The following is a 27247-nucleotide window of genomic DNA, read 5'->3' as shown; positions in this document are numbered from 1 at the left end:
CTAACTGCTTAATTACCTCGAAGGCTTCTTGTAATTTTTTTTATCTTTGTTGGCGACAGACTGTACTTCTGTGTTGAGTTTGTATCTATCACGTGGCTTCAGAAAAACTGGAGCCTGTCGTGTCTAATCTCCAGCTACGTTCATGAGCAGAGAGTGTAGCTGCTATAGCCCTGCGTCTTTGACAAATTTACACTTTGTTAAGTCAGTATAAGTTGTTATAGACTCGTAAGGTAAGGAATGACGCAGTTTTCCACAGAATGAGGGAAAAAAGAAAAATTGGTAATCTAGTAAGAAGAAGGAACAGGATGACTGGATGCGTGTTGAGACATCAGAGAATAACTCCCATTGTTAGAGATGCAGCCTGTAGAGTTGAAAAAGTGTTGGGGAAAACAAGGGTTAAAATACATCCGAAAAATAAGTGAAGTCATAGTGTGGAAGTGCTACTCTGCAAGGGTACCACACAGTAATCGCATTCTCGTAATTTTGTACGTTTCTGGTACGTGTAGTTCAGAACTCAAATATACTCTTTCCAGTGCTGTCCGATGCAATTCTTAAAAAATTTCGAGAATATCGAATCTGAAGTTCGTTTAATATGCTAAAATAAGAGTAGAAACTCTTCAACGGTAAGTTAGATCCTGTAGCAGTGCTCGTTCGATCTATGTGTGTGTGTGTGTGTGTGTGTGTGTGTGTGTGTGTGTGTGTGTGTGTTTGGGACGGGGGAGGGGCTGAGTTCGATTCAACTGCATCAAATTTTTGTTTTTCGGTATCTCCATTCACTTTGAATACCTACGTCATTTAAACATAAAATTCATTAAATAAGTTCTAATTACCACAACTGATGGTTAGTTTTATATAAAACACATGTTTTCTTGAAACTTACTGACAGATTAAAAGGTGTGCTGGACCGAGACTCGAACTCGGAAACATCTTTACTTATTTATATATTCCACACAAGATTCCAGTTTTCATTGTGAACAAAAATTCTTAGTTACCGATTCTATATAAAAGATGTTTAATCAAAATCGTATAATTAAAAAGATAACAAATTAAATTTGTTTCTATCTCCTTGTGCTTTACGCTTCCTGTAAATTCTCATACTACATGCAGTTTTGTTATAAATTCTACCAGGATTCGAACCAAGGCTTGTCACACAACCAGCGAGCACTCTACGACAGCGTCATAGTACTCATCGAAAAACATCTTCCAAATATTTAGTATATTAGACATGGCTGTAATACTTAGAAGTCGATTTTCTCGAGAATTTATGAGAGTTGCATCGAACTGCCTTGGAAGACGTATAATTTAGTTCTGAAATTCACGTACCATAAACATAAAAAATCCAAAAAATCCGATTCCCGTATGATCCCCTTGTGAGATGAAAAGGATGGAAAGACAGAGGAATTCATCGATGCCCACATGTAACCAATCAGCAGACGAGTTTATGAAAATGGAGCAGTAGGGGAGTGGTAAGACCGGGTTGAATATATGCACGAAGTTTCACGGTATTTGCTAAGCAAAATGTTTGATAAACCCACAGCAAATACCAGGCGCCATACACAAAAACAATTTTCAAATTAGAACACGTCAATCGTTAACATATAATTCAGAGAATGGTTTTAGCTAACTTACGCTTCGTGTTCAACAAGAATGATTCTAGTAACAGAACTGCCTCAGAATCCTTCGAAAATCTCTTTGGTAGTAACTATCCTATGACGGGCGGCAGCCTCTGTCACGGAATATACACATACCGAATAAGTTTTGCATCCCCCCGGTTCCCAGAACTCCTGAAGATAGACGTTGACTGTGGATAAAGTATCATAAGCACAGTCCCTTTGACTGTTCAGAGACGTCACTAAACCCGCCCAAAGATGTAAACAACCATGCATGAGCAGCGCCTATTAGAAGGAGGGCATCCAACAACCAGTCGTTCCACCAGGAAGGAGGTGCACGGCTCGGGTCGTATAGAAAGTCAAACCGCAGTTCAATCGCGTCCGAATTGTTACTTTGTACCAGGAAGGGCTCTCAACAAGGCAAGTGTCCAGGTGTCGCGGAGTGAACCAAAGCGATGTTGTTCGGACATGAAGGAGATGGAGAGAGACAGGAACTGTCAATGACTTGCCTCGCTCAGGCCGCCTAAGAGCTACTACTGCAGTGGATGACAGCTACCTACGGATTATGGCTCAGAGGAACCCTGACAGCAACGCCACTATGATAAATAGTGCTTTTCGTGCAGCCACAGGACGTCGTGTTACGACTAAAACTGTGCGCAATAGGCAGTATGATGCAAAACTTCATTCCCGACGTCCATGGCGAGGTCCATCTTTGCAACCACGACACCGTGCAGTGCGATACAGATGGGCCCAACAACATGCCGAGTGGACTGCTCAGGATTGGCATCACGTTCTCTCCACTGATGAGCGTCGCATATACCTTCAACCAGACAATCGTTGGAGACGTGTTTGGAGGCAACCCGGACAGGTTGGACGCCCTACACGCACTGTCCAGCGAGTGAAGCAATGTAGAGGTTCCCTGACGTTTTGAATGCCATCGTCCAACCGATAGAGCAAGCATATCGACAGCATATTGACGAGGCATTCGTATTCATGGACGACGACAATTAGCGCCCCCATCGAGCACATCTTGTGAATGAGTTCCTTTAGGATAATGTCATCGCTCGACTAGAGTGGCCAGCATTCTCCAGACATGAACCCTATCGAACATGCCTCGGATAGATCTAAAAGGGCTGTTTATGGACGACGTGACCCACCAACCACTCTGAGAGATGTACGCCGAATCGCCGTTGAGGAGTGGGACAATCTGGACCAATAGTGGCTTGATAAACTTGTGGATAGTATGCCACGACGAATACAGGCATGCATCAATGCAAGAAGACATGCTACTGGGTATTAGAGATACCGGTGTGTACGGCAGTCTGGACCACCACCTCTGAAGGTTTCGATGTATTATGGTACAACATGCAATGTGTGGTTTTCATGAGCAGTAAATAGGGCGAAATTGATGTTTGTGTTGATCTCTATTCCAGTACAGGTTCCGGAACACTCGGAACTGAGGTGATGCAAAACTTTTTTTAGATGTCGAGCTCCAGGTAAAACAGGCGCCCTCGCTCACTGCTGTGCCATCCAACCAGGGCCGGCTCTAGCGATTTTGCCTTGCTAAAATTTCAAGCGCCATTTACATTGTGGTACATTTTGAATTATAACTCCAGAATTAATTACGTCAGCCAATGTCAAGTTATGTCACTCGCCGAGTATATAAGTAAAAGCTGTTTAGTTTTTCTCGCTCAGTGAGCGGAGGGGAGTCTAGAAGAGCATGCTGCACGAGACATGCAGCTATCTGCACAGCTCTGTACTGCATTTTCACCCGTGTCGGTTGCGCTTCTGCTGCATAAAGTGGAAGGCAATAGGACATCAGTAAATTACATACAGTTGTAGTATATCTTGAAAAAATGTGTGTAAATTGTCAGTACCTATTTAGTGTGTCCGCAGTACATAAAGGAACAACGGCTATGGTAGGACATCGAAAAGGCGTAATTTTCTACATGCCATGACCCAGATTTATGACTCAAAAGACACAGTTTTGAAAGCATTTTTATGTATTCTTGCGAAAAGTAACAGTTAAGTCCCGAAAAAAGTACTAGAGCCAGTCCAGTATCCATCTCTGGCCTAAGACTTAACACCTGCGAGGCGCATCCTTACACCACAGGCAGTGCGTAGATAGCTGTGCTCTTTACAGGCGCAAGCGCCGTCGTTCGAACTGCTGCCAGAAAATTCAAATCCCATTGCGGCACCATAGAAAAAGTGCCAGTTGCTTCATGGCACGTAAGTAATTCACTGTACACCATTATTACAGTAAGTCTCTTTCATCTGTGCTGTTGAATTATATACGTACTGGGCTGACTGTTACATAAAATAATGTATTATAGTTGTTAGAGTTGAGAGTTCCTTCTAATACGACGATTTCGGTAATAGCTGTAACTGCAGAGGATGAATAAAAACAAGACACCTAATGTCACCATTAAAGACATGTGTTGGTATAATCTTTGCATCAGATGTTTGGTTTCCTACGTACTACTCTCTGTTGTGGACGTCGTTCAGTTCTTTCCTGACAATGGTCTAATACTACGAAATCCGGTCAAAAATAAACAAGTCAGTCAAACAAAAACTCCCTTTGTTTGGAACCTTAAACATAAAACACACATTTTAAAGCGCATAACTGTTATGAGAAACTAAGTTTTTCCGTGTATGGTCATGACGAAATACCAGTTGTTCATGAACGATAATTCTGCATTATTAACATTATCTTCTGTGTAAATTGGGAGGAACACTTCCATGCTGAAATTATATTACGGTGAATCTAACGATGCTGATGTTTTTATGAACTGTGAGCAAACTTGTTTGTTGAAGTGCTATTGTTTCGTGGCTGCAAATGCATCTTACGAAACAAAGAATACAAAGAGAAGTACATCGATCTCAATATTAATAATTACTACGTGATAGCGCAGAAAAGTTTTATTTGGTAAATATGCACCAGTCAAGCTATTGTTACACGCAAAGACACCCTGCAGCTCTGTGTTGTAAATCTTCAGAACTACTACTCGTCTATTTGGGCAGGGTACTTTCCAAATCATACTTATGATATTGAAAACTTAATGGGTCTTTGAGTAGCTTATGAAATCGGTTGTATTTTTTCTCTGTCGACTACATGGGACAATATCTTAAACGCACAATACGTGGCATGACACACGTAACACAGTAAAAGAAATCAATGTTGGAAGAGAACAAAAATGCAATTCCAAAATAAGCTGGATATTCTTAGGTAGGCAGCTGCCCTCAAAGGGAAACGCCTGTGCTCCATGTTTATTGATCTCTTTGTCTATGGGTCTTTAATACCTAGTCTTTCTCCTTTCTGCATCTCCTCTAAACAGCAAGTTCATGGAAAGTGGTTTAGTAATGTACTGTTGACGTAAGGATAATTGTGAATGAAGCCCACGCTCACACTGGATAAAACTTCTTTTTCGTACTCATGTTTGGTCGAACTATCCAGGCTTTTGCCTCATGCAATTTAGAGAAACTAATTCAGCTATATGTCTTACCCACTAGCTCCCTGTGCTACCAGTAAAATATTCCTTGCACGCCACAGTGATAGTAAGATTTTGTAACTATCATCTCGTTCATGTAATTACTATCTTGAATTCACAACTCTCCATCTTTTCCGTTAATTTATCTACGAGTAATTGTTGATAGTAATTCAAGATGATCCACTGCACAACAAAAGGGTAAATGTTCTATTGTGTATCCTTATAAGCCACGGTAGGAGCCACCTTAAATATAGCTATTATTTATCGTACCCTCCATGTCCTGCAACCCCTAAAATCCATCTTGATTTTTGTTTTCTTTTATCTTATCTAAGAAAAATCACTTACCATCCTCACTAACCTTCTTGTTCTTCCACTATGCATTGAAAGTTGGCTGTTAGATTGCCACTTCCAATATTTAATTTGCTATTGCTGCTATTCAGTTATTTTTTGTACTAGTTGCTGCAGCTTAGTGCAGATATGCAATTCTGTACCTATAATCTATTCTGAACAACTTACCTGTCTTTAGATTTCTGAAGTTATTCGTTGAATTCCGGCAGTGCCGGCCGATCAACTCACAGCCTGCCTTGTTGAGAACGCTGGTGGATGTCGTTGAAGAACGTTCTCTTGTGTATTTGCTAAGCAGAGTAGAGGTTTGTGTTACGAGTTCAATTGCACAGGTCAGTGTTTGTCAGCTTTGCAATGAGGTAAGACATACTTGTGCCTTGTGAGCGCATTTGTAATGCATATACGCCGCTCGTTCGCGAAAATCGTATAGTTCTTACATAATGATTTTTTTATTCCTATTGTGAAACTGAAGGTATACAATTGGGCTTAAAATTTCAGGACTTGGAGACATGTTTTCAATGTGGACGTTGAATCTTTGTGTTATTGTGAGGATGGCAGAATCTGATCCTTAGTGCAGAATTATCACTCTTTTCTTTTCAGTTTATCCCACTGGTAGAACATTCACTTCCGTCGCAATCCTCGTTAATGAATCTTTCTCATCATTTTACGATTTGTATTGACTTTTTTTTCTTTGTTCAGTTCTCTCTCATTTTGAAAGCTGTGCGTCAGGTGCTTTCTGAACTTTAACATTATATGCATTATTGCGATTTGACTGTCTTTGGAGGTAAATGTATGCATTTATACTCAAACGTTCTTTCAAATCACGTTCGGTGCCAATCACTTTTGTGGGAACAATGTCAGCCTGCCAGATCAACCACCTTTGCAGGGCAGCCTACATGTCAGGGGGAAGAAATGGTTTTCCATGCCTGACCATGTAGGCTGCCCTTTGTGACAGGTGTATTGTGTTGGAGTAGTATCAACCTGCATTCTCGACCTCCTTTCCACGGCAGTCTGTATGTCAGGGGCAAAAAGAGATCATCAAATGCCTGATATGCAGATGGTCCTGCATGACAGGCATATTATGGGAGTAGGATCATCCTGCTTTATTGACTGTACTGCTGGGTCTATGTGTGCAAATGAGGGTGGCTGGGGACAGTTTGAGATGGATACAGGGGGAATGGACAGAGTGAAGGCAGGAGGAATTGACAGAGATGAGGAAGGGATGATATATGAGGCGGTTGAAAGGTGTAGAGGGGTGGTGGGCAGGTGAAAAAGGAAGGTGAGAAGGTTGTGGAAAGAGAGAGGGGGAGAAAGATATGGTCAAAGAAAGGGGAGTGAAGGAAATGGACGAAGCGGAAGGAAGAGATGGAATAAGATGTTTGTTAGAAGTATTGAGGTTCATGTAAATTCAATTTTCTTTTCCCACGCCCAGTGTAAATCGGTGTACAGAGTAAGTATTCACTATGTAGATATTGCACAAAATTAGAAGTCAGATTATGTTACACATACCTGGATTAACTTTCATAGGCAATCAGCGTTTAAAACCTAGCACGAATGGTATAGCATAACACTCACATTTTTCCTACAATTACCACAGAATTACGATCAGCAAAACAACAACATTAATTCATGACAAGCTCATCGATTGAATCGTTCAAACGCTCCCCATTTAGTCGCAAAGTTACGTTCATTCTCTTTTATTTTTCTGTCATACAGTCTGCCTTCACTTATACCTACCATATGTTATTATGTATATAATTTTGTCTGCACATTCATTCAATACAGTGAATCATCCAACGGAGTTTATCGTTGTAATAGCAAACTGACGCGAAATAATGGAGAAGTAACATTCAATAGGTGCAATACACACGTTTCTTTTCCATATCATATCCTCTCGTTAAATATTTAAATGCTTTACAAAGTTCATTATTGTGCATGATTATGATTCCCTCATTTGTTTGTGCACATATTTTCGTACTTACCTGCAGCTGATGAAAATGGGCGTTCAATAACTTAAGTGTATTACAGCTCAATTTGTCTGTAATTTGCTACCTTTTATCCATAACAATATTTCTCTAATGAAAGCGCAGTTAGAGGATAGTCAATGAGCTGTTTTACTAATATCATAGGTCTTTCATGTGTAATGAACACCTTAGTGTTCCAGTCAGAATTCCTTAGGACACATCTGATGTTTCCTATCTTTTCACATCAGGTATTTCATATCATATAAAGCTTTCAAACAGACAGAAACGTCTTCCAGACGACATAATTTTTGAAAATAATTCATAGTGGTGTAGTACCGTGTCAAATATCTTCCCTAAATCTAGAAAGACGGAATATATCAGTTCGCTCGTGTTTATTGCTTGTAAAACTGGCGAGTGGCTCTCCATGTACTAGTACTGACGTAGAGATGCTTGTTTTACATGAAGGAGGTCAGTATATCTGAGATTTGAAAATAAGGGTATAATCCAACAATTAGGAGACGCTAAGGAGATAATGTTTGCGCGCTTTCCTTGTTTTATCAGTTAAATAAACAGGAGTGATCTATGAATTTTTTAGTCACTGAGAAAATGTTCTCCAAGGAAGATATTTCCGTAAATGTGAGCTATGGGAAGACTAGTTCCCAAATAGGTTCTGTGCAAAAATTGATAGGAATTCCGTCAAAGAAACTGAGATGGCCTCTGAAGTGAGCATTCCCACCCAAGAAAACGACCACAATAAATAATAATCCCGCCATTCGACTATAACTAAAGAATGTATGGGGTTGATGATGGTACAACATTGTAATGTCGCCTCATCACCACAGCTTCGTCTGATATTTGGCACAATTCGGCTGTATTTCGTTAAATTAGTGAATATCTGCTCACTCGAGGAAGAAACAAATATTCTTTTCTATGTCCACTTTGAGAAATTTTTGAAATACTCAGTTACTGAATTTCTCTTTTAGGCAGGTACTCAGCGCAGTCAGTAAAACATTAGTCTCTACCCTAGCAGTTACACTTGAAATTAATATTCTTCAATTTTAATTTACCATGAGAACGTATCCTCCATAATCTGCCTGTAAATGATTCATCGCCAAACAGCTTGTAGCTTCTTTCTTTCCTGTCCTTGAAACACAAAATATTGATTCTAAATACTCGTCGTCGAAATATTATACAAACAAAGATATGTTTCTGACTTTATTGCTTATAGAAATTAAATAGTGTTTTAATACATGTGAGATAATCAAAGCGTTGGAGATACCGTGCTAAGAACGTTGAAAATTGGCTGGGCTGATGACGTAGGTAACGAGGAACTTCTCCTCAGAATTGGCGTAGAAAGGAACATGTGGAAAACACTGACATGAAGAAGGGACAGGATGATAGGACAAGTTTTAATACTTTAGGAAATAACTTCCACACTAGTAGAAGGAGCTGTGGAGAGTTAAAACTGTAGAGGAAGATAGAGATTTGAATACATCCAACAATTTATTGAGGACGTTTGGTGCAAGCATCACTTTGAGATAATGAGATTGGCGAGAGAGAGGAGTTCGTGGCGGACTCCATCACACCAGGCTGATGCCTGATGAATGAAAAAAGTTTATTTTCTCAAACGATATACAATGGTAGGCATTGTTGTTGTTGTTGTGGTCTTCAGTCCTGAGACTGGTTTGATGCAGCTCTCCATGCTACTCTATCCTGTGCAAGCTTCTTCATCTCCCAGTACCTACTGCAACCTACATCCTTCTGAATCTGCTTAGTGTATGCATCTCTTGGTCTCCCCCTACCATTTTTACCCTCCACGCTGCCCTCCAATACTACACTCCTGGAAATTGAAATAAGAACACCGTGAATTCATTGTCCCAGGAAGGGGAAACTTTATTGACACATTCCTGGGGTCAGATACATCACATGATCACACTGACAGAACCACAGGCACATAGACACAGGCAACAGAGCATGCACAATGTCGGCACTAGTACAGTGTATATCCACCTTTCGCAGCAATGCAGGCTGCTATTCTCCCATGGAGACGATCGTAGAGATGCTGGATGTAGTCCTGTGGAACGGCTTGCCATGCCATTTCCACCTGGCGCCTCAGTTGGACCAGCGTTCGTGCTGGACGTGCAGACCGCGTGAGACGACGCTTCATCCAGTCCCAAACATGCTCAATGGGGGACAGATCCGGAGATCTTGCTGGCCAGGGTAGTTGACTTACACCTTCTAGAGCACGTTGGGTGGCACGGGATACATGCGGACGTGCATTGTCCTGTTGGAACAGCAAGTTCCCTTGCCGGTCTAGGAATGGTAGAACGATGGGTTCGATGACGGTTTGGATGTACCGTGCACTATTCATTGTCCCCTCGACGATCACCAGTGGTGTACGGCCAGTGTAGGAGATCGCTCCCCACACCATGATGCCGGGTGTTGGCCCTGTGTGTCTCGGTCGTATGCAGTCCTGATTGTGGCGCTCACCTGCACGGCGCCAAACACGCATACGACCATCATTGGCACCAAGGCAGAAGCGACTCTCATCGCTGAAGACGACACGTCTCCATTCGTCCCTCCATTCACGCCTGTCGCGACACCACTGGAGGCGGGCTGCACGATGTTGGGGCGTGAGCGGAAGACGGCCTAACGGTGTGCGGGACCGTAGCCCAGCTTCATGGAGACGGTTGCGAATGGTCCTCGCCGATACCCCAGGAGCAACAGTGTCCCTAATTTGCTGGGAAGTGGCGGTGCGGTCCCCTACGGCACTGCGTAGGATCCTACGGTCTTGGCGTGCATCCGCGCGTCGCTGCGGTCCGGTCCCAGGTCGACGGGCACGTGCACCTTCCGCCGACCACTGGCGACAACATCGATGTACTGTGGAGACCTCACGCCCCACGTGTTGAGTGAGCAATTCGGCGTTACGTCCACCCGGCCTCCCGCATGCGCACTATACGCCCTCGCTCAAAGTCCGTCAACTGCACATACGGTTCACGTCCACGCTGTCGCGGCATGCTACCAGTGTTAAAGACTGCGATGGAGCTCCGTATGCCACGACAAACTGGCTGACACTGACGGCGGCGGTGCACAAATGCTGCGCAGCTAGCGCCATTCGACGGCCATCACCGCGGGTCCTAGTGTATCCGCTGTGCCGTGCGTGTGATCATTGCTTGTACAGCCCTCTTGCAGTGTCCGGAGCAACTATGGTGGGTCTGACACACCGGTGTCAATGTGTTCTTTTTTCCATTTCCATGAGTGTAAATTGGTGATCCCTTGATGCCTCAGAACATGTCCTACCAACCGATCCCTTCTTCTGGTCAAGTTGTGCCACAAACTCCTCTTCTCCCCAATCCTATTCAGTACTTCCTCATTAGTTATGTGATCTACCCATCTAATCTTCAGCATTCTTCTGTAGCACCACATTTCGAAAGCTTCTATTCTCTTCTTGTCCAAACTATTTATCGTCCATGTTTCTCTTCCATACATGGCTACACTCCATACAAATACTTTCAGAAAATACTTTCTGACACTTAAATCTATACTCGATGTTAACAAATTTCTCTTCTTCAGAGACGCTTTCCTTGCCATTGCCAGTCTACATTTTATATCCTCTCTACTTCGACCATCATCAGTTATTTTGCTCCCCAAATAGCAAAACTCCTTTACTACTTTAAGTGTCTCATTTCCTAATCTAATACCCTCAGCAACACCCGACTTAATTAGACTACATTCCATTATCCTCGTTTTGCTTTTGTTGATGTTCATCTTATATCCTCCCTTCAAGACACCATCCATTCCGTTCAACTGCTCTTCCAAGTCCTTTGCTGTCTCTGACAGAATTACAATGTCATCGGCGAACCTCAAAGTTTTTATTACTTCTCCATGGATTTTAATACCTACTCCGAATTTTTCTTTTGTTTCCTTTACTGTTTGCTCAATATACAGATTGAATAACATCGGGGAGAGGCTACAACCCTGTCTTACTCCCTTCCCAACCACTGCTTCCCTTTCATGTCCCTCGACTCTTATAACTGCCATCTGGTTTCTGTACAAATTGTAAATAGCCTTTCGCTCCCTGTATTTTACCTCGGCCACCTTTAGAATTTGAAAGAGAGTATTCCAGTCAACATTGTCAAAAGCTTTCTCTAAGTCTACAAATGCTAGAAACGTAGGTTTGCCTTTCCTTAATCTTTCTTCTAAGATAAGTCGTAAGATCAGTATTGCCTCACGTGTTCCAACATTTCTACGGAATCCAAACAGATCTTCCCCGAGGTCGGCTTCTACTAGTTTTTCCATTCGTCTGTAAAGAATTCGTGTTAGTATTTTGCAGCTGTGGCTCATTAAACTGATTGTTCGGTAATTCTCACATCTGTCAACACCTGCTTTCTTTGGGATTGGAATTATTATATTCTTCTTGAAGTCTGAGGGTATTTCGCCTGTTTCATACATCTTGCTCACCAGATGGTAGAGTTTTGTCAGGACTGGCTCTCCCAAGGCCGTCAGCAGTTCCAATGGAATGTTGTCTACTCCGGGGGCCTTGTTTCGACTCAGGTCTTTCAGTGCTCTGTCAAACTCTTCACGCAGTATCGTATCTGCCATTTCATCTTCATCTACATCCTCTTCCATTTCCATAATATTGTCCTCAAGTACATCGCCCTTGTATAGACCCTCTATATACTCCTTCCACCTTTCTGCTTTCCCTTCTTTGCTTATAACTGGGTTTTCATCTGAGCTCTTGATGTTCATACAAGTGGTTCTCTTATCTCCAAAGGTCTCTTTAATTTTCCTGTAGGCAGTATCTATCTTACCCCTAGTGAGATAAGCCTCTACATCCTTACATTTGTCCTCTAGCCATCTCTGCTTAGCCATTTTGCACTTCCTGTCGATCTCATTTTTGAGACGTTTGTATTCCTTTTTGCCTGCTTCATTTACTGCATTTTTATATTTTCTCCTTTCATCAATTAAATTCAATATTTCTTCTGTTACCCAAGGATTTCTACTAGCCCTCCTCTTTTTACCTACTTGATCGTTTGCTGCCTTCACTACTTCATCCGTCAAAGCTATCCATTCTTGTTCTACTGTATTTCTTTCCCCAATTCCTGTCAATTGTTCCCTTATGCTCTCCCTGAAACTCTGTACAACCTCTGGTTCTTTCAGTTTATCCAGGTCCCATCTCCTTAAATTCCCACCTTTTTGCAGTTTCTTCAGTTTTAATCTACAGGTCATAACCTATAGATTGTGGTCAGAATCCACATCTGCCCCTGGAAATGTCTTACAATTTAAAACCTGGATCCTAAATCTCTGTCTTACCATTTATAATCTATCTGATACCTTTTAGTATCTCCAGGGTTCTTCCATGTATACAACCTCCTATCATGATTCTTAAACCAAGTGTTAATGGTAGGCCTTATAGTATAAATTCTTGACAGGTTTCGTAAAAATGTAGAGGCTTAAAAGAGACAGAACACATTTTAAAATGCATGCGTGTCATTAAATAATAATTCTTTTGCTTGACTGTAAAATAATGATTGCCAAAGGTGTGCTATATCACCGGCTGTTTGTTGAGGCGGACGGCCGGCGTCGATCTGGCTGCAATTCCCGACAACGGATTAAAGCGTACACGGGCCAAGTACGCTCACCAGATCTCCGTGATGTACCTACAAGCAACAAGAAAAAAACGATAAAACATTAAACTAAAATATTATAAAACACTCATTACATTAATTATATAGATGCCACATTTTGCGTAGGCCGCAAAGTTGTCTGCGTTATTTCGCAACTACTGTATCACTACAATTATTATTTAGCACAGTTGGAATTCTGGTAGAGTCTGCTGCTTATGATACTGAAGTTCACATTGAAGTGCTATTCCTAGTCAAAAATTTTATATCTGACGATGACGGATAAGAAATTAAAAGATGTCATATTTTTAAAGGAAATACTTCGCGGTCGAGACAGAAGGTGTCACAAGGTAGCACGTCTACTTTTCTTTTGTCTAATAAACTACTGGCCATTAAAAGTGCTACATCAAGAAGAAATACAGATGATAAACGGGTATTGATTGGACAAATATATAATACTACAACTGACATGTGATTACATTTTCACGCAATTTGGGAGCATAGATGCTGAGAAATCAGTGCCCAGAACAACCACCTCTGGCCGTAATGACGGCATTGAGTCAAACAGAGCTTGGATGGCAAGTATAGGTAGAGCTGCCCATGCAGCTCCTACACGATACCACAGTTCATCAAGAGTAGTGACTGGCGTATTGTGACGAGCCAGTTGCTCGGCCACCATTGACCACACGTTTTCAATTGGTGAGAGATACGGAGAATGTGCTGGCCAGGGCAGCAGTCGAACATTTTCTGTATCCAGAAAGGCCCGTACAGGACCTGCAAGATGCGGTCGTGCATTATGCTGCTGAAATGTAGGGTTTCGCAGGGATCGAATGAAGGGTAGAGCCACGGGTCGTAACACATCTGAAATGTAACGTCCACTGTTCAAAGTGCCGTCACTGCGAACAAGAGGTGACCGAGACGTGTAATTAATGGCACCCCATACCATCAAGCTGGGTGATACGCCAGTATGGCGATGACGAATACACACTTCCAACGTGCGTTCACCGCGATGTCGCCAAACACGGATGCGACCATCATGATGCTGTAAACAGAACATGGATTCATCCGAAAAAACATGACAGTTTGCCATTCGTGCACCCAGGTTCGTCATTGAGTACACCATCGCAGGCACTCCTGTCTGTGATGCAGCGTCAAGGGTAACCGCAGCCATGGTCTCCGAGCTGATAGTCCATGCTGCTGCAAACGTCAACGAACTGTTCGTGCAGATGGTTATTGTCTTGCAAACGTCCCCATCTGTTGACTCAAGGATCGAGACGTGGCTGCACGACCCGTTACAGCGATGCGGATAAGATGCCTGTCATCTCGACTGCTAGTGATACGAGGCCGTTGGGATCCAGCACGGCGTTCCGTATTACCTCCTGAACCCACCGATTCCATATTGTGGTAACAGTCATCGGATCTCGTCCCACGCGAGCAGCAATGTCGCGATACGATAAACCGCAATCGCGATAGGCTACAATCCGACCTTTATCAAAGTCGGAAACGTAATTGTACGCATTTCTCCTCCTTACACGAGGCATCACAAAAATTGTTTCACCAGGCAACGCCGGTCAACTGCTGTTTGTGTATGAGAAATCGGTTGGAAACTTTCCTCATGTCAGCACGTCGTAGGTGTCGCCATCGGCGCCAACCTTGTGTGAATGCTCTGAAAAGCTAACAGCATCTTCTCCCTGTCAGTTAAATTTCGCGTCTATAGCATGTCATCTTTGTGGTGTAGCAATTTTAATGGGCAGTAGTGTACTAATATACTATAAGATTTCAAACCACAGTAGTCCAGCAGTTTTCTCGCGTGTTAGTGATAGCGTCGAAGGAGCAAGGTGAGTTCGCACCTGTAGAGAGCTGAATATCTAATGTTCAGGAGAGCAGCTCTGGGTGACACTGCCGGTGTGAGACCGGTCCGTAGGCGTTGTCGGTGTGTCCGAGTTCCGGGTGCGTACAAGGTCCGCAGAATTGCGTGCAGGGCGGCTGCAGCTGGCCCGGCAGGCGCTGCGTCGCTCGCAGATACGGGTTGCAGGCGGGGATAACCGCAACGTGGGATCTGTCCTGTTACGGACGCGGTACGCTGAACCCGGTACCCGCGCTCTTTATGGCTGCTGGACCGAAGGGCGGAGGTCGTAGGATTCCAGCTGTTACCCTGACTCGACGACCTCGGTCGTCGGGACTTCCTGCATTGTCACTCTACTGCCGATGCCGCCAGTGTAAGGATAGAGGACTGCCTGCAAAGTGGACTACAGGACATGTCGTGGCAATTAACGAAACGTGATGAATGTCGGCACAACTTCACGTTATACAGAAGCCTGTATCGAGTGCAGTACACATTATCGAAATATTTATTGACGTCTGGAAAGCCACCAATCCAGTTCCGCAGCGTCACCTATCTAAGAATCTGTCTGATCAAAAGTATCGGGGCCGGTCGGAGTAGCCAAACGGTTCTAGGCGCTACAGTCTGGAACCGCGCGACCGCTACTGTCGCAGGTTTGAATCCTGCCTCGGTTTAGGTTAGATAGGTTCAAGTAGTTCTAAGTTCTAGGGGACTGATGACCTCAGAAGTTAAGTCCCATAGTGCTCAGAGCCATTTGAACCAAAAGTATCCGGACACCGCTGTGAAATGAGGAACTGACTGTTAGACATTACCAGAGGCGGTCACACTGGCATAAAAGAGACTGGAAATATCCGTTGTTAGTAGGGAAGCAGAACGAAGACAACGTTTCAGTCAAGAGAGCTCAGAGACTTCGGACGTGGACTAGTCGTTGCATTTCACCCAAGTAACATATCTGTCAGGAACATTTCCATCCTTCTATATCTGCCCAAATGAACTGTTGGTGAAGTGATTGCGAACGCGAAGGAACAACCATAGCTAAACCAAGATCACGCAGATCTCGTGTTTTGAAGAATAGGGACTGTGGAGCATTGAGGAACGTCGTTGCAAAAACTCGCATGAAATCAGTGGAAGGAATCACTCGTGAGTCCCATAGTGCTACCAAAAGGAACTCTATCACAATGACTGTGGGTAGCTAGAACGGGGTAATATGTTCGAACATTTCCTCATAAGCCACATATTCCTCTGCTCAGTGCTAGACGGTGCTTGAGGTGGCGTAGAGAACGACGTCATTTAGCAGTGGATGACGGGAAACGAATGATTGAGACAGATGAATCACGCTGCACCCTGTGGCGAATGCCTGGCGAACGTTAGCTACCATCACGTGTAGCGCGAACAGTGAAGTACGCAGATCGTTGCTGCAGCTGCACGTGGACAACCGATGCTTTATCTTGGTTTCTAGCAACAAAATGAAGTGATATTATTTACCAGATGGACTGCTTTGCTGCTAACAACAACAGTTTAATAAATTTAGTGGCTCTCGTGCTAACAAGGGGATGCTCTTGTGCGCTGTTACACAGTGCCCTCAACCATTGAATACCCAAGCTATTTTATCGTGGTAAACACCTGCGGTGAGCTGCGAGATAAACAGGTATTTTTTCTTTACATATTTTTTTGTTCTCTAAGGTAACAATGAAATTTGCAATATATGCTAGTGAATCAATGTCTTGTTGTTGTTGTGGTCTTCAGTCCAGAGACTGGTTTGATGCAGCTCTCCATGCTACACTATCCTGTGCAAGCGTCATCTCCCAGTACTTACTGCTTCCTACGTACTTCTGAATCTGTTAAGTGTATTCATCCCTTCGCCTCCCTCTACGATTTTTACACTCCACGCTGGCCTCCAATACCAAATTCGTGATTCCTTGATGCCTCAGAATATGCCCTACCAACCCATTCCCTCTTCTAGTCCAATTGTGAAGCAAATTTCTGTTCTCTCCAATTCTATTCAATACCTCCTCATTAGTTATGTGATCTATCCATCTAATCTTCAGCCTTCTTCTGTAGCACCACATTTCGAAAGCTTCTATTCTCTTCTTGTCCAAACTGGTTATCGTCCATGTTTCACTTCCATACATGGCTACACTCCATACAAATACTTTCAGAAACGACTTCCTGACACTTAAATCTATACTCGATGTTAACAAATTTCTCTTATTCAGAAACGATTTCCTTGCCATTGCCAGTCTACATTTTATATCCTCTCTACTTCGACCATCATCAGTTTTTTTACTCCCTAAATAGCAAAACTCCTTTACTACTTTAAGTGTCTCATTTCCTAATCTAAATCCCTCAGCATCACCCGATTTAATTTGACTACATTCCATTATCCTCGTTTTGCTTTTGTTGATGTTCATCTTATATCTTCCTTTCAAGACAATGTCCATTCCGTTCAACTGCTCTTCCAAGTCCTATGCTCTCTCTGACAGAATTACAATGTCATCGGCGAACCTCAAAGTTTTTATTTCTTCTCCATGGATTTTAGTACCTACTCCGTATTTCTCGTTTGTTTCCTTTACTGCTTGCTCAATATAGAGATTGAATAACATCGGGAATAGGCTACAACCCTGTCTCACTCCCTTCCCAACCACTGCTTCCCTTTCATGCCCCTCGACTCTTATAGCTGCCATCTGGTTTCTGTAGAAATTGTAAATAGCCTTTCGCTCCCTGAATTTTACCCCTGACACCTTCAGAATTTGAAAGAGAGTATTCCAGTCAACATTGTGAAAAGCTTTCCCTAAGTCTACAAGTGCTAGAAACGTAGGTTTGCCTTTCCTTAGTCTATTTTGTAAGATAAGTCGTAGGGTCAGTATTGCCGCACGTGTTCCAACATTTCTGCGGAATCCAAACTGATTTTCCCCGAGGTAGGCTTCTACCAGTTTTTCCATTCGTCTGTAAAGAATTCGTGTCAGTATTTTGCAGCCGTGGCTCATTAAACTGATAGTTCGGTAATTTTCACATCAGTCAACACCTGCTTTCTTTGGGATTGAAATTATTATATTCTTCTTGAAGTCTGAGGGTATTTCGCCTGTCTCATACATATTGCTCTCTAAATGGTAGACTTTTGTTAGGCCTGGCTCTCCCAAGGCTGTCATTAGTTCTAATGGGATGTTGTCTACTCCCGGGGCCTTGTTTCGACTCAGGTCTTTCAGTGCTCTGTCAAACTCTTCACGCTGTATCGTATCTCCCATTTCATCTTCATCTACATTCTCTTCCATTTCTATAATATTGTCCTCAAGAACATCGCCCTTGTATAAACCCTCTATATACTCCTTCCACCTTTCTGCTTTCCATTCTTTGCTTAGTATTGGGTTTCCACCTGTGCTCTCGATATTCTGCGGGTCGTCCTCGTTTCTCCAATGGTCTCTTTAATTTTCCTGTAGGCGATATCTATCTTACTCTTAGTGATACGTGCCTCTACATCCTTACATTTGTCCTCTAGCCATCCTTGCTTAGCCCTTTTGCACGTCCTGTCGATCTCATTTTTGAGTCGTCTGTATTCCTTTTTGCCTGCTTCATTTACTGCATTGTTATATTTTCTCCTTTCATCAATTAAATTCAATATCTCTTCTGTTACCCAAGGATTTCTATTAGCCCTCGTCTCTTTACCTACTTGATCCTCTGCTGCCTTCACTATTTCATCTCTCAAAGCTACCCATTCTTTTTCAAGTGTATTTCTTTCCCCCATTGTTGTCAATTGCTCACTAATGCTCTCCCTGAAGCTCTCTACAACCTCTGGTTCTTTCAGTTTATTCAGGTCCCATCTCCTCAGTTTCCCACCTTTTTGAAATTTCTTCAAGTTCATAACCAATAGATTGTTGTCAGAGCCCACATCTGCCCCTGGAAACGTCTTACAATTTAAAATCTGGATCCTGAATCTCTGTCTTACCATTATATAATCTTTCTGATACCTTCCAGTAATTCCAGGCTTCTTCCATGTACACAACCTTCTTTTATGATTCTTGAACCAAGTGTTAGCTATGATTAAGTTATGCTCTGTGCAAAATTCTACCAGGCGGCTTCCTCTTTCATTCCTTACTCCCATTCCATATTCACCTACTACGTTTCCTTCTCTTCCTGTTCCTCCTGTCGAGTTCCAGTCACTCATCACTATTAAATTTTCGTCTCCCTTCACTATCTGAATAATTTCTTTTATCTCATAATACATTTCATCAATCTCTTCGTCACCTGCGTAGATAGTTTCCATATAAACGTGTGCTGTTGTGGTAGGTGTGGGCTTCGTATCTATCTTGGTCAGAATAATGCGTTCACTGTGCTGTTTGTAGTAGCTTACCCGCATTCCTATTTTGCTATTCATTATTAAATCTACTCTTGAATTACCTCTATTTGATTTTGTATTTATAAACCTGTATTCACCTGACCAGAAGTCTTGTTCCTCCTGCCACCGAACTTCACTAATACCCACTATATCTAACCTATCCACTTCCCTTTTTAAATTTTCTAATCTACCTGCCCGATTAAGGGATCTGACATTCCACGAGCTCTGATCCGTAGAACGCCAGTTTTTTTCTCCTGATAACAACGTACTCCTGAGTAGTCCCCGCCCGGAGATCCGAATGGGGGACTATTTTACCTCCGGAATATCTTACCCAAGAGGACGCCATCATCATTTATCCATACGGGTGAAGGTCTTATTAATATAAGGTCTTATTAATATAAATATAAATCAGGTGCTTCCTGGAATACAATCTACCGCTTATTTTTCGGGAAATCGTTTTAAATGATCTGCCATAGTGTACACAACATTCTGTCCAAGTTTGGTTTCAGAATTTCGCCAGTTTAGTGATTGGAAACACTCATTGTGTCTGATGCGCTGTTGTGTGAACCCTGTGCACTGGATCTGTTTGTTAATTTCTCTAAGTTTGCTTTGATATACAATGATATGAGATGGAAACCTGTGGAAATAAAAGTAAAAAGTTTTATTGCAGTAGTAGTCTGAAGATGACAGATGCTACGAGGAAGATGTCTAGTGATCATACATATGAAAACAGTAATGGAGTTAACTTTATGAAAAAGATGTGTTCGCCAATGAACGATCGTTGCCAGAAAACGTGTCATTTCAAAGAAATTATATTAAATATTTTTAACGGACAGAGTAAGGAGATGTAAGATTCTTATTTAGGACAGGCGATGAAACCGAAAGATAAGAAATATACAAAGAAAACCGAAAACCAAAAGACCTTTCCAAACAACAAATGGGAATATATTTTAGTTATAGCAGAATCTAAGGTTAAAATTAGGCATGTAGCTCTGTGCAAGCTTTCCCAAGTGTCGTTACCAAGAATGGGGGTCCGACAGAATAAGAGAAAAAATGAAACATTTGAACAAAGAAGGCGCAGTCAATAACCATCCATATACATTGGAATCAAGTGTTAAGGTTAAATTTAAAAAAAAAAAAAAAACATGACTCTTAGTGAAAAGAATAACAGTTCCGGCAGTTCACCAAATTTAAATAACTTTTAAAATCCAAACTTGAACGTCAAGATATAATTTCAAATGTTCTCCAAATACTTTTTGGCCAAACTGGCAAAAAGCTTATTGTGAAATACGTAACTTATTTGAAGTTCTTTGAAGAATGTTGTAACTATGTTTGAAAGCAGCACGTCAAAACACGCTAAAACGTGATCCAACAGTTGTTTGTTAATTAGAGTATGCACAGCACGAGAGGAAGACAGAGAGATGCCTATCAATGAAGAATGATTTCGTCCTTAAGAGCAAGACAGTCACTTCTTATCTTGTTGTTGAGTTTGACTATTCTCAAAATTCACCAGTTACGAACTTGAATGTAACCAGTCCATTTTATAAAAGGCTTCTATCACTGTACATGTTTAAAGTTCACATTCCCAATGACAGTTCGTCTTTTATAGACTGTTTAATGGAAATGTAACCAAAAAAAGATTCAGATTCAGTTGTCTAATTTCTGAACCACCCTTTCAAAATTAATTAATAGTGATTTTTATTTTCTGATGCCTGTGGAGGACAAAACAAAAATGTAGTTATCACTTCATTTTCTTCATGGTTAATCAGCGTCTATCAAGTGAAAGTTATACACATATTTTCTGCTAGGAACTTTCTTTCAGGCAAGGCGACAGGAACTTCAGACTAATATGATCAAAATTGAAGAAAATGACCAAAGTCACAACTACGTTACCATATCTTTCAGCTGTGGTAGAGAATAGAACCAATCCATCACCGTTTGAACCCTTGAAAGATATGGAGATGTGGTCTCAAACAAATACTTTATTGCTAGACCCAAGACAAAAGAGAGTGTAGTCAAGATACAATAATAATTTCAACTGAAATATGCAGCTAGTAGTACTATAATGCGCTCATAAGCATGAAAACGTGAATCATGCACCGGTAACATTTGTGAAAGAAGATGACGTTCGAGGATTATTTGGATAGAAAGATGAAGAAACCAGTGTTTGCTTATATACGATGTTTGATGAAAACAAGATTTGAAATGCAAGAGGTTGTAATATACAAATAACTACATTATTACCTCTTATTCCATTTTTATGTGAAGAGTCCATCAGTGTTACTGCTATATTTAAAATTAAACATGTAACAGCACTACCTACTCTTATAAAACTTATTCACTGTTAGTTTATCGTAGAAGGACCACTACGCAAGTTTACTGTTATTCTTATATTTTCAGGACTACAGTACTATTAATTTTCAAAATAAATTATTTGTTATTACAAAACCTAAATATGTTGACTAGAACATATATTACATTTAGTTATTATTAAGATACATATTCTAAACATCTTTGATTTCAAATACTTAAATTCGCCATCTTGCCTTATGGTTCCTTCTTCCAGGAAACTCCAGAAATATTTAATGTGGTAAAATAACAAAATTTTTACTTATTTTTCTAAAATTCACTGGATAATAGATCCTGGAAAAAAATTCGTCTGTATCAGTTACAAATTTGTATATTATGTTGATTTTATATCTCAAATAGTTCTGTTTCTGTGTCTTGTTTTCACGGAGAGCAATTGTTTCACTTCACTACAGAGGTTGAATGCTCAGCACATACCTTTGTTCTTTAGTTACTATTAGTATTTTCTGCATTCTTCCTTTTTGAGACTCGCACATTTGACAACGCTTCGTCTTTCCTAGAGTTTCTTTTTTTTTTTTTTTTTTTTACATTGTTGGAGTCTTGAGACTGATGTACAACATTTTCCATACAATGAAGAACAGATGTCTGAAGTCCGAGTTCTGTCCTTTCGATATATGGCTGAAACAAGTCTTCAGCGATGTGTACAAGAAAAATCGGGTGTACGGCTACCGCATGCTCGAAACCAAAAATCAAAAAAATCTGCTGGTGGCCATATGTGCATCTCTGCTTGCTCGCCATCTATTGGCTCGTGAACAAACCCGACCACTCCTATCCTGTCTAGTTACTGGTGACAAGAAATGGCGTCTTTATGCTAACATAAGGAAAAGAAGTGAATGGCCGAGCCCAAACAAAGCAGCAAGTCCCTGTACGAAGACATGCTTGTATCCGCAGAAGACAATCTTGTGCATCTGGTGGAACAGAAACGGTATGGTGTATTACGAATTGCTTCCCCGAAGTGTAACCATCACTGCTGACAATTACTGGCAACAACCGAGACGTTTTGCAGACGAAATCCTAGAAAAACGACCAAGAAGACTGTGTAAAGTGAAGTTACTCAACCATAACACCCACCCGCATTCTGCCAGACTGACAAAAAAACACTATACAAGAGTTGGGTTGGGAAGTCATTCCGCACCCCCTTTATTCATCTGATCTTGCTATCTCAGATTTTCACCTCTTCCGGTCTCTATCTAGCAACTTTCAAGGAACTTCCTATCCGGATGAAAACAGGCTCCGAACATGATTCGACTTGTTCTTCGCTTCAGAACCACGTGATTTCTACAGTCGCTGAATCTAAAAGTTACCACAGCATTGGCAGACTGTTGTAAATATTGAACGATACTACTGATGACTAAGGTCTCTGCTGTTTGTATATCTGCTGTTCATTAAACTTACAGAATAACACGACGGACTTCTGCGCCAGTGTAATATTTAGAAGAGCGTTTGTTATCAAAACATCTGTCGGAGCTCTTATTTGTACACTATATCTTCTCCCTCTGCTTGAAAGTACTTTCTCTTATACGCTCTTCCAGCCTCGTTTTCAGTGAACCGTACAGTTCTCTCTACAATATCGGAAGAAATGTATTGTTAAAATTCGTCTCTCAGTGCTACAATTGTTTTCAAAGGAGGGAGTTTCATTGTGTTAACCTGGTATATTGTTGTAAATGCTTCCTTACTCTTGTTTCCTCATTTGGAATTTTATTCCATACAGATCCTCTACAAGAAATATACCATCAGTACTGTCAATATTATTGGTACCATCTTCGTCTTCTGAAACGTCTTTCCCAAATGTGTCTTCATTATATGGAATGTTGTCTGAATCTTCATCACTTAAATGGCAGAGATAATCACATTCACCCAATACTTGGAGAATTTCTTCATCTGTCAATTTATTCTTATACAATTCGTAAGACTAATGGTTTGTAGCTACCGGATATCATGCAACAATGGAGCATTACACTGCAGAAATGTACAGTCAACAATGAACTAAAGGGGAAGCGAAGGTATCAAAAAGTTATTAAATGAGTCTAAGAGACTTTTCTCAGGTATTAATGCATGAATGCTTTTAAAAATCAGTTTTATATGTTAAAAAGAATACTAGCCTTAGGTCTCATCATTTATAGGAGCAAACCGAGATGCTAGGAGAACAGCTAAATGATAAAATTATAGTACAAATATTAATGGATAATATAAAATGTAACGTAATGAGCCTCAGCAGGTGTTCTAGGTTTAAAAAGTTGCTCAAATGACACTACACCGCCGAAGGAACTACCACTGAGAATAAAATACATATAAAAATGAAATATTAAATGAATGACAGCCTTTTAGGACAAAAAGTTACCTTGATAGAAGAAGTATGTTTAATATTGAATTTATTCAGATCAAAGGTAAGGAGTTCAAAAATGGTTAAAATGGCTCTGAGCACTATGAGACTTAACATCTGAGGTCATTAGTTCCCTAGAACAGATAACTACTTAAACCTAACTAACCTAAGAACATCACACACACCAATGCCCGAAACAGGATTCGAACCTGCGACCGTAGCGGTCCCACGCGGTGTCTAGAACCGCTCGGCCACATCGGCCGGCGGTAAGAAGTTACCTGAAATGATTGTTTCATAATCTTAATACTACACACAACAATTGGATATGTTTTGAAACAGTATTGCAGTTAGAGTGAGGTGATTATACACTGGCAACGTTTATTTTGTGGCAGCGGTGCTGTACAGTGCACTCATTTGTTAATCTAAGCATATTCACATAAGTTTGATAAATAACTTTACTCTCAACACAAAATCAATACAGCTGACCATACTAAAGCGCTGATTTCAAGAATCCCAACTGTTTCACTGAAATAAAAATAACTAAATCCCACTTTCTGCACACCACATCATCACAAGTGGCTTGTAGACCACACAAAATCTTACTAACTAAAAGGACAGCAAATGAAATTACCGACTTGTGCTCTGCTCTCTCTGACTTCAACTACGTCACATGATTACCATTGTAGTCACATCAGATCTTCTATACCACCACCATGATTGTTTACATAATTTAAACCTATTTTGCATTAAATATGAATTATGAAAATTCTTAATTCTTTTACATCCCATTAATGCTCAGATTACATTTAAATATAGTTGCACTTATAATTTTTAGATAACTATGTTATGCTACAAATTTTCTCTATGAACCTGTGGTACTACTCCATTCCACTAGTGTTGTTACAATCTTATATTACTAATTAATTTATTAATGTACATAAACAAAGAAGTACAACAGTATTAACAATTCATTCACATGCTAAACTTTCAGCGTAAATATGGTGAGATTTTGTTCTGCCATCCATTAACAGCAATATGGTATTTTATTTACGACAAATTCCTCTTTTGTTTACTAAAATATAATGTAGAGTCATAGTAGTATTGTCTTCATTCTCTTTTAGCTGGCATATCATTTGCTTATGAATTGTGTACAATCGTTAACAAGTTCACTGTAGATACCTTTTAGTTATGAATATTAATAACATTCATAATATTAGACCCAATGAGGTGGTGAAAATTGTAATGGAACCGTCCTACTGTAATGGGTTCGATTATGTAATCAGAATTGATGTAGCCATTTTGAAACTAATCTTACAAATATTTGGGGAATATCTAAAGTATTCACATATCGTCACTGACATTCTCTCAAAGGCTGGTGACACCTTTTAGCAGACTGCAGACCGGACGCTTAACCGCTTAGGGAATTCCAGACTAGGTCCTCTCTGCCGGTTGCCGCTGCCCCATCTCTTGGCCTGCTAGCTTGCGATTTCCGCCTCACTACATCGGCCAGAAACTTGTTTTCTTTTATTACTGTTTGCTATTTTTGTTGTTGTTGTTGTTGTTGTTGTTGTTGCATACATAAACAGGTTTCCTATTCTTAACTATCATGTGTGTCTGTGTTGAATATGAACCTGAAAAATGCAAGTGTTTGACTATGTAAACGCTATCTGACGAAAAGTGTCGCCAAATCTATCTGTTATCCTGTAACTGTATTTCGATTAACTTTTACCAAAAACAATTAAAAATCCAGAAACTGTATACTAAATAAGCTATCCTGTGAAATTCTGTATTGTGCGATGCAGCGACACTGCTCACAGTACGTTTCTTGCAATTTCAGCATACGAAACTAACACAGTAAGACTTCTGCATAGAATTACAAGCTGAACTTTGAAACAATAACTGTCCAAAATACTTCTATTAATATGCCGCGTAAATTTTCTTACACAGACTGTCTAACTAAAACTCCAAACCTTAAACGACATGCACTCTGATGTAACACTGTGTTGTAAGAGTAAGAATGTCTGGGTAAGAAATGAGATCTGAACTGATCTTTACATGAGTCAACGCGAATGATGATTTTCAAATTTAATGCATGACTGTGACTGATTTCACTGTGTCCTGACTGTGACTGTAAGTTGGCCTTAACAAATTTTGTGACACCGAGTGGCACAGGAAACTCATTACCGGTCGAAAGTGATTAATGTTAAAATACAGTAAACCAGCTAAAGAAAATAAAAGGTGCCCAAGTGCAATGCAGACATATGCAGGAATGCTAAGCACATCATACTTCACTTTAAGCAACAGTGTTCAGCTGAGTGTAATGCAGTAACACGATTGAAAAAGAGAAATTCAGTGAGGGGACTGTGGAAGAAATTAAACTTACTGAATGGTAAAAAACACTAGCATTCAGACCTGTATTACGCTTTGGTTCCTCAACAATTACAATAATATTGACAAAGTTCACTTCTTGTTAAAAATACTTCACTCCGCCATGAAATTAGTTAAAAGAATGGTAAACGAATGGTGAATCCAGAGCTGTGAGAGCACGTCATATGAGCAGATAATTTTGGTTAATCTCGTCTTGACAATCAAACTGACTGGCCCAAACCAATTAAGGAAATTCGTGCCAAAAATTTGCCTTTTTTAAACTCAAAATGAATTACGCCTTGAGCTAGTAAAGCAGTAACAACGTTACCTGAATATGTTAACAGTTCTGACATCAGTCTTTATAAAATCAAATTTCCAAAAACCAACATGCTCTGCATTTGCGCGACGAACACCGTACACTCTCATTTGTCACTGAGTACTACACTAGCAACGACAATGCTACGCAAATCAAAGATAACGTTGTTGGTGCTCATCACCTCTATTGCTTAACATATCGACTATTGAAAACTTCAGATTGAAAAATATCCGTTGTACAAGTAAGAAGCATGACACATCGAACAAAAAGAAAACTCACATTACTTTAATTGAATAGCAAAAACAAGCTAGAAATCTAGTACATGACATCGGTTACAACTCCATTTTCATCAACAGTATACATATGTGTGGTCTACTGCGTGTACCGTTACATAGTATTATGGTATGACAGGTGCTTGTCACGGGGAGAGTGTGTTCTCCTTTTTGCTCTTAGTAAAACGTTAAAGGTGGAAGGATCTGAACAGATTCGACAGTATTATGTACTGAATGCAGTTTGATAACAATTCTGTGTCGGTGTTTCTATCAGCATGATAGTGTATCCTGCAACAAAGCAACATTTCTGAGGGAATGCCTTTTGGGCAATAACATTCTTGAAATGACTGGTCTGTCTCAAGAGAATTTAGAACGTCGACTTCACCCAGACACGA

General features: G+C 40.8%; 2 protein-coding genes across 2 annotated transcripts in view; one reads left to right on the top strand and one right to left on the bottom strand.

Moving 5' to 3' along the window:
* LOC126253602 (cuticle protein 16.5-like) overlaps window positions 1–27247 on the bottom strand; it is a 231402-nt gene that overhangs the window by 124791 nt on the left and 79364 nt on the right. The gene's annotated exons all lie outside the window — the stretch shown is intronic.
* The window catches only part of LOC126253599 (cuticle protein 16.5-like), a 51006-nt gene that overhangs the window by 1492 nt on the left and 22267 nt on the right, over window positions 1–27247 (top strand). The window lies entirely within an intron of this gene.

The sequence above is a fragment of the Schistocerca nitens genome, chromosome 4, assembly GCF_023898315.1.
Source record: "Schistocerca nitens isolate TAMUIC-IGC-003100 chromosome 4, iqSchNite1.1, whole genome shotgun sequence".
NCBI lineage: Eukaryota > Metazoa > Arthropoda > Insecta > Orthoptera > Acrididae > Schistocerca > Schistocerca nitens.
The sequence above is the reverse complement of the archived record's forward strand: the minus strand, read 5'-3'. Positions and strand labels throughout refer to the sequence as shown.